The following is a 13,998-nucleotide window of genomic DNA, read 5'->3' as shown; positions in this document are numbered from 1 at the left end:
GTTATTCATGTGAACCATAATCACTTGGGTTTCTCTCTTCTCATTTTAAAGTTTGAATAATTGTAATATTTTCAACCAATAAGATTTTTTTTGTTTTGTCTATGTATCTTAAAACACCTGACCTGCCTCTTGAGAAACCTGTATGCAGGTCAGGAAGCAACAGTTAGAACTGGAGATGTAACAACAGACTGGTTCCAAATAGGAAAAGGAGTACATCAAGACTGTTTATTGTCACCCCGCTTATTTAACTTCTATGCAGAGTGCATCATGAGAAATGCTGTGCAGGAAGAAGTACAAGCGGGAATCAAGATTGCCGGGAGAAATATCAATAACCTCAGATATGCAGATGATAGCACCCTTATGGCAGAAACTGAAGAGGAACTAAAAAGCCTCTTGATGAAAGTGAAAGAGGAGGGTGAAATAGTTGGCTTAAAGCTCAACATTCAGAAAGCTAAGATCATGGCATCTGGTCCCATCACTTCTTGGGAAATAGATGGGGAAACAGTGGAAGCAGTGTCAGACTTTATTTTTTTGGGCTCCAAAATCACTGCGGATGGTGACTGCAGCCATGAAATTAAAAGACGCTTACTCCTTGGAAGGAAAGTTATCACCAACCTAGACAGCATGTTAAAAAGCAGAGGCATTACTTGCCAACAAAGGTCTGTCTAGTCAAGGCTATGGTTTTTCCACTGGTCATGTATGGATGTGAGAGTTGGATGGTGAAGAAAGCTGAGCACTGAAGAATTGATGCTTTTGAACTGTGGTGTTGGAGAAGACTCTTGAGGGTCCCTTGGACTGCAAGGAGATCCAACCAGTCCATCCTGAAGGAGGTCAGTCCTGGGTGTTCATTGGAAGGACTGATGCTGAAGCTGAAACTCCAGTACTTTGGCCACCTCATGCAAAGAGTTGACTCATTGGAAAAGACCCTGATGCTGGGAGGGATTGAGGGCAGGAGGAGAAGGTACCGACAGAGGATGAGATGGTTGGATGGCATCACCGACTTGATGGACACGGGTTTGAGTAAACTCCGTGAGTTGGTGATGGACAAGGAGGCCTGGCATGCTGCGGTTCATGGAGTCGCAAAGAGTTGGACACGACTGAGTGACTAAACTGAACTGAGCTGAACATTTTCAACCAATAAGATTTTTTTGTCTTGTCTACGTATCTTAAAACATAGTGTGAAACAAATAGTTAAATTGTATTTTTAAGAAATGCTGTGTAGCTTTCTTAGTTAGGCTAGCATTCTTATATTATATAGTAGTTTCCAATTCAGGGGATGAATGGTATCAGATAAATTTTAAGCATATGAAAATACCTTTTATCACTATGACCTGCCCTCTACTCCTCAGGGATGTGAGAGGCAACTTTTGACTTTGACTAGACCTCACCAACACTGTGTTCCATTTGCTAGCATAGAGATAACCAAGGCAGTGATTATCTAAGAATGTTTTTAGCTGGCTTTATCTGGTCTGTCTTGATTGCTTATTATAAACACACCTGGAGTTATGGACCCATAGAATGCAGTTGGTTGAGGAACAAAAGTTAGTCCTGTGGGCTCTCAATCTGAATGAGTAATAAAGTATAAATAACAAGAAGCCCAAATCAGAGAAGCCTTCTTGTCTTTAAATCATACTGCACACATCATTAGATCTCATTTGTTACTTTGAGATGACAGAAATGTCTCAAGGCAGAAAAGGGGAACTTTTTATTTTAAGCTGTGTTTGATGGTTTAGATCCCTTCAAGAAGCCAGTGCTTTGATGCCTCATCTTGGCCCACTGTTTGTTTGTATCCTCTCCTAATCATTAGTGGATTTTTGTTCTGGTTAAGATCATGCCTGTGTGTTTGCCTTGACCATCCAGTGCCTTCTGCATGCAGGTTTCCAGCATAAGTCAGAAAGAACAACAAGCCTCTCATTCAGTTAAGAGAATTTATACGATTACTTTGCTGTTTATGAGACATAAACTTAAAAAACTGTAAGTCCCCTAATCTGACTCATACAGAAAAAAAAGCCTGTCAAAGCAAATGCTTGTCACAGAGTACCACGTTGAGCTCCCTGTGTTACAGGGCAACTTCCCATTAGCTATCATTTTACATATGGTAATATATTTGCTTCAATGCTACTCTTTCAATTTGTTCCTTCTCCCTCTCCCCCTCCATCCCTGCTGTGTCCAAAGTCTGTTCTCTGTGTCAGCATCTCTATTACCATCCTACAAGCAGATCCATGTTGTTGTATGGCAGAAGCCAATACAGTGTTGTAAAGTAATTATCTTCAAATTAAAAATAAATTTATAAAAAAAGCACATGCTCACACTAAAAATGGTTAAAATGGTAATTTTATGTGTCTTTTACCACAGTTAAAATAATACCAAAAAATATATATAAAAGCTAAGAGCAAATGGTTAGTGGTATAGTATAGCTGATAGTTCTGACTGGCCAAGTGTGTTGTGTAAGCATTCACTTGGCCTCTTATGGAATGGATGTGTGTTTGTACTACAGAACTGTTGATGGTGGTAGGCTAGGCTTCTTGGTGGATGCTGTTTCCTTTTTCTGTTGTTTGTCAATTGCTCAGTCCTTTCCGACTATTTGTGACCCCATGAACTGCAGTGCACCAGGCTTTCCTATCCTTTAGTATCTCCTAGAGTTTGCTCAAACTCATGTCCATTGAGTTGATGGTCCCATACAACAATCTCATCCTCTGTTGCCCCCTTCTGCCCTCAGTCTTTCCCATCATCAGGGTCTTTTCCAGTGAGTTGGCTCTTCACATCAGGTGTCCAAAATATTGGAGCTTCAGCATCAGTCCTTCTAAGGATATTCAGTGTTGATTTCCTTAGGACTGACTGGTTTGATCTCTTTGCTGTCCAAAGGACTCTCAAGAGTCTTCTCTAACACCACAGTTCAAAAGCATCAATTCTTCACCTTTCAGCTTTCTTTATGGTCCAACTCTCACATCCATACATGACTACTGGAAAAACCATAGGTTTGACTATATTGACCTTTGTTGCAAAGTGATGTCTCTGGTTTGTAATATGCTGTCTAGGTTTGTTATAGATTTTCTTCCAAGGAACGGGTATCTTTTAATTTTATGACTGCAGTCAACATCTGCAGTGATTTTGGAACTCAAGAAAATAAAATCTGTAACTGTTTCCATTGTTTCCCCATATATTTGTCATGAAGTGATGGGATCTTTATGTTTTGAATATTGAGTTTCAAGCCAGCTTTTTCACTTTCCTCTTTCACTTTCATCAAGAGGTCCTCGTCTCTTTCTGCCATTACAGTAGTGTTATTTGCGTATCTCAGGTTATTGATTTTTCTCCCAGCAATCTTGATTCTAACTTGTGCTTCATCCAGCCCATCAGTTTGCATGATGTACTCTGCATATGAATTAAATAAGCAGGGTGACTGTATACAGCCTAGATGTACTTCTTGCAAATTATGAATTAGTTCATTGTTCCATGTCTGGTTCTCACTGTTGCTTCTTGACCTGCATACAGGTTTTTCAGGAGGCAGGTAAGATGGTCTGATATTCCTATCTCTTTAAGAATTGTCCACAGTTTGTTGTGATTCACACAAAGGATTTGGCATAGTCAGTGAAGCAGAAGTAGGTGTTTTTTGGAATTCCCTTGCTTTTTCTGTGATCCAATGGATGTTGGCAATTTGATCTCTGCCTTTTCTAAATCCAGCTTGTACATCTGGAGGTTCTCAGTTCATGGACTGTTGAAAAGCCTAGCTTCTTTTTTATCTAGAAGCTAAACAAACAAGAGCCTTCAATCTGATTACCCTTCACTTGGAGTGAGCTCACACACTCTCCTATTTAACAGGTAGACAAATATCTATCAGATCTTTGAATTGCAATAAGAAAAAAATGAAAGCAGTTTTGTGTTTTGCATGTTTTTTCCTGCAATCAAGAGTTAATCTCCTACCTATATAAAAAACCTTGAAAATATACTTTCCAGATGCCTAAATTATTTTTCTCTCTGTTCTACAGTTAATGATTCAAAAATATATGTTAGGCTTCAGAACTTTGAGGTGAATTCAAAAACTTGATTCTCAGATTATGTTTATTGTAATTAGGAACAAGGAACTTTTCATTTGGACTCACATGTGTAGATAGATTTGTTGTTGTTCAGTCTCTCAGACATGTCTGACTTTTGGGGACCCCATAGACTACAACACACCAGGCTTCCCTGTCCTTCACCATCTCTAGGAGTTTACTCAAACTCATGGCCATTGATTCAGTGATGCCATCCAACCGTCTCATCCTCTGTCATTCCCTTCTCCTCCTGCCTTCAGTCTTTCCCAGCATCAGCATCTATTCCAGTGAATCAACTCTTCACATCAGGTGGCCAAATTATTAGAGCTTAAGCACCAGTCCTCCCAATGAATATTCAGGGTTGATTTCCTTTAGTATTGACTGGTTTGATCTCCTTGTAGACAGATAATGGATCTTATTTGTCTTTCACTGAGGTGAGAATGATAGTAATATCATCTGAAATTTGGTAGTAATATCATAAATAGTAAATAGCATAAATAAAATGGTAAATAACTAAAGTTGGATCCTGGGAATAGGAGTGATGGTGAAACTGGAAATAAGAACATAAGAACCATTCAGTGCTTAAAATAAAGACAAAAGCAGGCCTAGACAACAGAGAGCTAAGTTTGAATCAAAAACTTATTCAATGAGCTAGATCAAATAAATAGCACATATTTCAGAACTACATTCAAATGATCTTTTGATGAATTTGTAGGGGAGAAAGTGGTCTCCCCATCCTATTCCTCCACAATCTTGAAAAGACAGAGGAACTAGAGATCAAATTGCCAACAACTGCTGGATCATCAAAAAAGCAAGAGAATTCCAGAAAAACATCTATTTTTGATTTATTGACTATGCTGAAACCTTTGACTGTGTGGATTACAACAAAGTGTGGAAAATTCTTAAAGAGATGGGAAAGCCAGACCACCTGACCTGCCTCCTGAGGAACCTGTATGCAGTCAAGAAGGAACAATTAGAACTGGACATGGAACAACAGACTGATTCCAAATTGGGAAAAGAGTACCTCAAGGCTGTATATTGTCACCCAGATTACTTAATGTATATGCAGAGTACATCATGAGAAATGATCGGGCTGAATGAAGCTCAAGCTGGAATCAAGATTGCCGGGAGGAATATCAATAACCTCAGATACATAGATGACACCACCCTTATGGCAGGAAGCAAAGAACTAAAGAGCCTCCTGATGAAAGTGAAAGAGGAGAGTGAAAAAATTGGCTTTAAATTCAACATTCAGAAGACTAAGATCATGACTTCTGGTCCCACCTCTTCATGGTAAATAGATGGGGAAACAGTGGAAACAGTGGCAGACTTTATTTTTGGGGTGGGTGGGGGGCTCCAAAACCACTGCAGATGGTGACTGTAGCCATGAAATTAAAATACACTTGCTCCTTGGAAGAAAAGCAATGACAAACCTAGACAGATATTAAAAAGTAGAGACATTACTTGCCAACAAAGGTCCATCTAGCCAAAGCTATAGTTTTCCCAGTAGTCATGTATGAATGTGAGAGCTGGACCATAAAGAAAGCTGAACACTGAAGAATTGATGCTTTTGAATTGTGGTGTTTGAGAAGACTCTTGAGAGTTCCTTGGACTGCAAGGAGATCCAACCAGTTCATTCTAAATGAAATCAGTCCTGAATATTCATTGGAAGGTCTAATGCTGAAGCAGAAACTACAATATTTTGGCCACATGATGTGAAGAACTGACTCATTGGAAATGACCCTGTTGCTGGGAAAGATTGAAGGCCAGAGGAGAAGGGGAAAACAGAGGATGAGATGTTTGAATGGCATCACTGACATGATGGACATGAGTTTGAGCAAGCTCCAGGAGTTGGTGATGGACAGGGACGCCTGATGTGCTGCAATCCATGGGGTTGCAAAGAGTCAGACACAACTGAGCAACTGAACTGAACTGAAGAACTGAATGAATATTACCCAATTTCTCTCTCTAGATTTTATAATTGGTGGTCCAAATAAGAAAGTTCTGATATTCCACAGGAGAGGACATGAGCACATTTTTAAAAAGAAAAGGACTACTAGAGTGAACTAATATGCATAATATAACTTAAAATGTATTATAATATTTTAGATGATCTTAGAATAAATTCCCTTTACAATGTAAATGGAAAGGAAAAGCCTGATCACATATTTTTAAAATGAGAGCATCATCATTGTTAAATTCTTGGTATAGTATAAAAGATTTCTAAAGCTTTTGTATGTTGTTTTTGTGGTTCAGTTGCTCAGTCATGTCTGATTCTATGTGGCCACATGGACTGCAGAACATCAGGTCTCCCTGTCCTTCACTGTCTCCTGGATTTTTCTCAAGCTCATATCCATTGAGTCATTGATGCCATATAAGCATCTCATCCTCCATCACCCCCTTCTCCTCCTGCCCTCAATTTTTGTCTGCACCAGGGCCTTTTCCAATGGCTCAGTTCTTCACATCAGTATTGGAGCTTCAGCTTTAGCGTCAGTCTGTCCAGTGAATATTCAGAGTTGATTTCCTTTAGAATTGACTGATTTGATCTCCTAGCAGTCCAAGGGACTCTCAAGAGTCTTCTCCAGCACCACAGTTCAAAAGCATGAATTCTTTTGTGCTCAACTTTCTTTATGGTCCAACTCTCACATCCATACATAACTACTGGAAAAGCCATAGATTTGACTATGTGGAATTTTGTCACAGAGTGATGTCTCTGCTTTATAATATGCTGTCTAGGTTGGCTATAGCTTTTCTTCCATGGAAAAAGTGTCTTTTAATTTCATGGCTGCAGTCACAGTCTGAAATGATTTTGCATATGGAGGTTCAAAATGGTATTGTATAAAATATTTACAGTATTTTTCATAGCTGGAAACACTAGGTACTTTGCCCCTCTCAATGATCACAACTACTTTCAAACCACAGTATTAGGTCCAGAAAGGTTTGTATTCCCACTTACACACTCATTTCACTGTGGTTATTCCTCTGATACTTGATTATATGTATCTGTATTACCTGCTTGTCATATGACTGATCGTCTCATGATGGCTGTGTCTGGGATGTATTATCTCATTGCTGTGATATGGCTTCTTTCACTTATGAGCATTTCTATTGCTTTAATATTGAGCACTGTGGCAACACTGAGGCTATTTTAAATTGTACTCTAGAGTAACAATTGTTTCTGTGAACACATTCCTAAAGATATGATCTGGTAAGAGGAATATTGTAAAGCCAAAAATGTCAGGGGTTATAAAGCAAGAAGATTAGTATATAATTCAGTTACAAAGTCAATCAACCATAAGTCATAAATCCTTAAGAAAACAAGCTTAATTAGTTTGGGTGCATGCCTTGTGAAACAATTTGTCAGGGAACTTAATTAATTTTATTAAAAAAACAAAACTAAAGCTTAGATTAGAGACAATAAAAATTCCCAGTGGCATTTTGCCATTAATATTCATTTTGTTGATATGTATGACCTAGAATATTACATTTTAGGATTATGTATTGCTAACCCATAGATAATATTGCAAAATGTCTTTGTCTTTCTTGTATTCAGCTATCTTATCACATGGTATGCAATTTTAACTCAGTGAGTAAAATTCTCCTTTGGAACTTATTCTTTCAAATACAGTTGATAATTTAAGAGCATAAACTGCACTTTAACCAAGCTTTCATGAGGGAACATATAATTTTGGAGTATATTTCTCTTTACTAAGTTGAAGTCAGGCTATAATTCTTTTCTATAATTTTGTCTGTATTACTAATTTTGTGCTAATATGTCTGTATTCTTCATAATTTATTCCACAATAGATTTTATTCTTGAGAAAATAAAAATTAGTTAAAGAGAAAGGACATATGAATACAATTTGGAATATCTGTGAACAGTTTTCTCATGCACCATTTTCATCTGAAATGGTCAATTTGTATGACTATGATTTTTATATTACTCCATTTATTTTAGTAATTATTATCCAATAATTAAAACTTAAACAGTATCTTTTTTTTTTTTTGCTAACCATTGAGATATGGGAGGAAGGCGTATTTATCACATTTTATAAGTGCCAATGAAGGTATAAATCTAAAAATTCAGTGTAAGTTAAACCAAACCTAGAAATAGAAGTTCTCACAAAAGTATTTCTGTTCATCTTTTTTGGGGGGACAATACTATCCCACAAAATTGGGCAAAGACTTACCCAGTTATAAATTGCATCCTACACTTAAATTCTTACATTTCTCACCAAAATTTAGTAATCATAGGCTCAAAGAGTAAACAAAGTAAGAACAGTCACTTAAATTCTGAAAAGTTATTAACAGTTAACTATATAACTCAAGATGGTTATACAGGTGCAGATACAAGGATTTGAAGGTTAACCACAGTAAAGAAGAGTAATTGTCATAATATTTGGGGAAAATACTTAAAATTAGCAAAAACTATATATATAAAAGCATCTCTGTTTTTTTAGTATTATAGAATAATTACTAAACATATGGAATTACATCTTTTTGCAAACCAAAATCTCTTGAATATTAGACATTTTCAGTGGTGTGATTTAAGAACTGGTACTGTAGTTTGTTTTCCAAGAGATAGTCTGTTTAGCAATCACGTTATTTATTTGTCCACTTGAAATTTTTATTTTTTGGCTAAAATTAAAAGATTTTTAATCTTTAGAGTTTTTCTTAGTTGAAAGGAAGGAAAAATACATTCTCAACATGCAGCCATGATGACTGATTTTAAATATTTCAGATCATGTTATTGGCTAGGCATTTTATTCAGATTTAAAGTTTAAATTCCAAGTGGTCTAGAAGACCGCTTATGACCTGTCCCCTGCACTCTTTTGGCCATTCAGACTTCATCAGCAACCACTCTTTTACTCACATTGCTCTCCACACTCTGTGTGTGTGTGTGTGTGTGTGTGTGTGTGTGTGTGTGTGTGTTTGTGTGTGCGCATGCATGCTCCTTTGTGTCTGACTCTTAGCAACACCATAGAGTAGAGCCCACCAGGCTCCTCTGTCCGTGCTATTTTCCAGACAAGACTATCTTGCTGTCTTTTTCTTTCTTTCTTTCACTCAGGGATCTTTCACTGTTTATTTTTTCTACCTAGAATGTCCTTTCTTTACATATAAAGATAGATTACATCCTTAGTTCCTCTAGGACTCTGCTCATCATGAGGGCAAGTATTTCTCTCAATATTGAGAGACGGTGATATTGAGTGATATTGAGTAACAAATTCACCACCATTGACTTTATTACTTCTATTGCCACTTAGATTTTCTTCCTCTATTACATCTATCTCCATCTAACATAATTCACATTTACTCATTTATTTGGTAATTGGATGTCTTCCCCACTAGAATGTAAGCTCTAAAGGTGAGGTTTTGTTTTTATCCACTTCTGTTATCAAAGATCCAAGCATGTAGTTGACACTTAATAAGTAACTGAAGAAGTGACTACACTGAGTGATGGAAAGTCTCCCCTCTAGGGGAGATACTGGAGATCAAATTCTTGAACAAAAATGTAAGATTCTAGATGCTAGAGCTTTTTCCTAAAATCTTTCAACTTTGAATTTATTTTGTCACTAACTTATCTTGCTAAGCCAAACAAGTTTCTCTCAGTAAAAAGAAATGAATCTGAGGAAGTTAATATTAAGACTTTGCAACTTTAAATTCTTAACTGACAATAATTTGGCTTATATTGGTAGTACCTGGATTTGGAAAATGAACAATGATGGCATTTCATGGTATCTTGAAAGAAAAAAAAAATTAAGAATATTGTGTTGAGAGGAAAGAACTGTCAGCAATACACAGTCAAGAAGGCCTAAAGAGAGTAAACAGAAATAATTAGAAAGTCAAAAGTGAAAGCATGCTCTTTCCTCTAGAGGTATTTATTCACTTGACTAATATTTCAGTGCCTGTCTCCTGTCAGGCACAACTCTGGGTTATGCAGTTTTGGATAAGTCAGAATTCTTGCTCAAAGTTCTAGTTGCAATAGAAAAATAAACTAGTGAATAAATGAAAAAGTTTTTAGATTGTGATAGGAAGAAACTAACTAGTTATCTAGTTATTAACTAGAAGTCTGTAGAATAGGTTGGATAGATTCCTGAATGCTTGAAATAAACAATCATGAAAAAACCTGGGGGAATGATTGTCAGGCAGAGGGAACAAGATAAGCAAAGGCATTAAGACTGGAAATACCTTGGTGTGTACAAGAGCAAAATGCAGACTGACAGGGTTGAGTCACAGGCTGCTGGAAGAATAAAAAGAAGAGACTAACCATGAGGAAAATGAATAGATAAACAAGATGTGGCCTATATAAATCCCTTGCTGGTCATAGGAAGAAAGGTTGCTTTATGTCAAGTGTCATTGGAAGATTTTAAGCAGATGACTGGCATGATGTCTTTTAAATGACATCCGAACTGCTATGAGGGGATTGTCATATTTTAGCCAGATTTATTTAAGTAATTTTTTTCAGTAATAAAATATTTCATATATATTGATACTTTTGGATGATGCCTTTAGAATGGAAATAAATTCCTGAATACTGATGCAATTTTATATTATACTTTCATGAATTACTTCTTACAGTTTTGTTTCCCATTCAGATTTTTGAATTGCTTGTTTTTACCTTTCAAAACCCTCTGTATCTCTCTATTCTCCCTCACTCAATTATTCTAGTTCTTTGAAAATTGGCTAAAGTAAAAAATGAAATAAACATAATTGGAAAGCCTTAATTATTAAGACTGGTTAGAAAACCAAAATTTCTCTCGTATCACTACCAATCTCATATATCTATCTTAAAACCTATAAAGCTATTTTTTTTCCTGACTTAACCTAATTTGTCTATTTCTTTCATCATTCTGTATGTACCAGTGTCCTGTAGCTGCTATAACAAATGGTATCCTAAAAAAACAAATTAATTTGCTTACAGTTCTAAAGGCCAGATATCCAAAATTTTATTGCTGGGCTGGAATGAAAGTGTCAGCAGGTACACATTCTCGCCAAGGTTTCTAGGAAAGAATCCAACCTCACCTCTTCCAAATTTTGGTGGCTGCCAGCTTTCCTTGAATTCTAGCCACATTTTTCTAATCATCAAAGACAGCATCTTCAAGTCTCTCTCTGCTTCATCCTCATTTCACCTTCTTCTGTAAGTGTATTCCTCTCTCATAAAGATATATTTAATTTCATTTAGGGCCCAACCAGAAAACCTAGCATAACCTCCTCATCTCAAGATCTTTAATCTAACTACATTTGCAAAGTCCCTTTTTTTTTTTTTGCATATAATATCGACAGGTTCCTGGTTTTAAGACTTGGGTATCCTTGAGAGATATTTTTTTTTTGGCTTATCAGATTGTATTTAGTAATTCAGTTTGTATGTCTCTAATCGCTTGTCCTATATATGTATTTTGTTTGTTTTCATTGAAAAATATTTTCCTATAATTTTAATATCTCAAATATCATTGAAAGAAAGAAAATTTTTAAAGATGAGTGGATTTTCAAAAAGTGATTTCATTTACATGAAAAAATCTGGGACTGTGAAAGACAATTCATATTGATAAATTTGGCACTCAGAAGAAATTCTTTTTGTTGAGATTCGGTAAAATGCTTTCTTTTTTACCCTCTGGCATTGTGCCCCTTGATATCCTGAATTTCAGCAACTCCTAATATATTCCAGATTCACAGTTCTTTCCTGAAAGTTGATTCTGGTGTTACTGCTAACTGGCCTTGGGTTGGAAGTTAAAACCCACCATCTGCTGCAGAACCCACTTAACTCTTCCCAGCCACCTCTCACTTCTAGTCCCCATACTTCCCTCGTGTGGACCGCTGTTGGTGTTGATTCCATTCTTCTGCAGTAGTGGCCTTCTATGCATATCCTGGGCTGCAATTCCAATTTATTCCTTTAGGTAGGTATCACCTACTTGTTCTGTTTAGTGAGTCCAAAAATTAAATTCATTATGAGTCAAGATTGTGATTGCATTTGTCTTTTAACATGCAACCTTTCCTGATTTGCTATAAGAAAGGGAATATTTCCAGCCCACCATGTTTCACAAAAGTGCATTATAATCTTCCCACATACCAAGCACAGTCACATTACAGGACTTTCTTTAACATGATTTTACCACATAAACTTCACAACGTCATTAATGTGATAGAAAAGAGGGGAAACTAAAATATTAGGGGTTTATAGAAGAGTTCACGCTGGAGGAAACATTTGGGATGGATCTTGAAAAATGAGAAGGCAGAAAATGTGAGAAAAGGTTTTACAGGAATAGCTAAGAGCATGTGTCAAGACAAAAAGAAATGTGTGAAATGGCTGTGTAGTCTGTGAAAGGTGAGATGTTTAATGTCATTGGAACACAGAGTGAGGTAAAGTGCAGAATTTGAAGTTGAGCAAATGACATAGGATGATTTTTAAACTTAACTTTTGTCTATAATTTGGTTAAAAAAATTATCAAATGCATGTTATAAAGCAGACATTTCTTTCACACTGCTTGCTGCCCTCACAGTTTTATATTGAGATGTCAAGGACTTTGAAATTTACATAAAAAAGGGAGAGAACCAAAATATATTCTTAATGACAGAAAAAAAAATCAGATTTGGTTTTTAGCAAGCTGAATTTAATGACAGACTGAAAAGTGATTTAAAGTAAGAAGAGGCTGGTGGTGTAAGTAGGGAGAAGCATGTGCAGTCTGACCAGAGTTGTTAAGGTCTGAACTGGCACTCCGTCAGTGGGGATACAAGTAAAGATTATTCTCCAGAGGTTACTAAAACATTCTTCTTGTATGGCGTGGTGTATGGATTGAACAAACCTGAACTATCCAACTTGTATATATGGATGAATTGGAACCTCATTTACTTGGAATATATAAGAATATGTTTATTTTATTTTAGGAGAAATTTTAGGTCTGTGGCAAGCAGAATCTAAGATGGCTTCCAAGATTTCCCATCCCTACTATACACACCCTGTATATTCCATGGCACAGTGAATAGGATGAATTTTATTCCTATAATTAGGTTACAATATATGACACAGTTGACCTTGACATAGAGGGATTATCCAGGGAAGTCTAGTCTAAATATATGAGCCCTTTAAAAGCAGAGAACTTTTTCTGGTTGTCACAGCAGAGAAAGTGAGAGATTCAATGCAGGAGAAAGATTCAATGAGGCATTGTTGGCTTCTAGATGGAGATGCCTTGTGACAAAGTTCTAGATGGCCTCCAGAAGCTATAGGTGGCCCCTGTAAACAGCAAAGGAAAGGGGAATTCAGTCACATAACTGCGTGGAACTGAAATTTCCTAACAATAACAATGTTCTTGGAAACAAATTTTTTCCCCAGAAGCTTCAGAGAAATCAACCCATCCACCATCTTAATACCAGCTTTGTGATACTCTTTGTGATACTCTCTTAGCAGAGAACTTGTTATATCATGCTAGACTTCTGACCTACAACAACTGAATTAATAAATCAATGTGGTTTTAAACTGTAAAATTTGTGGTGTTTTGATGCACAATAATAGAAAGTAAATAGAAAATTAAAATAGTACATATATAAATCAATATAAAATGATAAAATATGTAAAGCAAAACTTTCATGATAATAGAAAATACTAAGCTGTTACATAATTTAGAATTTCAATTAAGTTGAATAATTTCCCACAAAAAATGTATAAAGCAATATCATATGGAAAACATGAACAGACTAGTCCAGTAACTATAGAAGAAATTGATCATATTGCCAAAGTGCTATTCTTACCAAATACAGAATGAACTGATTTTAGATTAAATTTTAAAGCTTATAAAAGCTTTCTATCTTTGGTATATTGATTATCTATAAAGAAAAACAGTATTTTTCAATCCATTCCCTGAGGCATGTATGAAAGAGGCCATAAACTTTCTTAAAATCAATCACACATGTTATATATTTGCCTTATTAAAAATGCAATCATACATGTTTACATTTTACATGTGAACTAAAT

Source organism: Odocoileus virginianus, chromosome 24 (genome assembly GCF_023699985.2).
Source record: "Odocoileus virginianus isolate 20LAN1187 ecotype Illinois chromosome 24, Ovbor_1.2, whole genome shotgun sequence".
Classification (NCBI taxonomy): domain Eukaryota; kingdom Metazoa; phylum Chordata; class Mammalia; order Artiodactyla; family Cervidae; genus Odocoileus; species Odocoileus virginianus.
Note: the sequence above shows the minus strand (reverse complement) of the source record.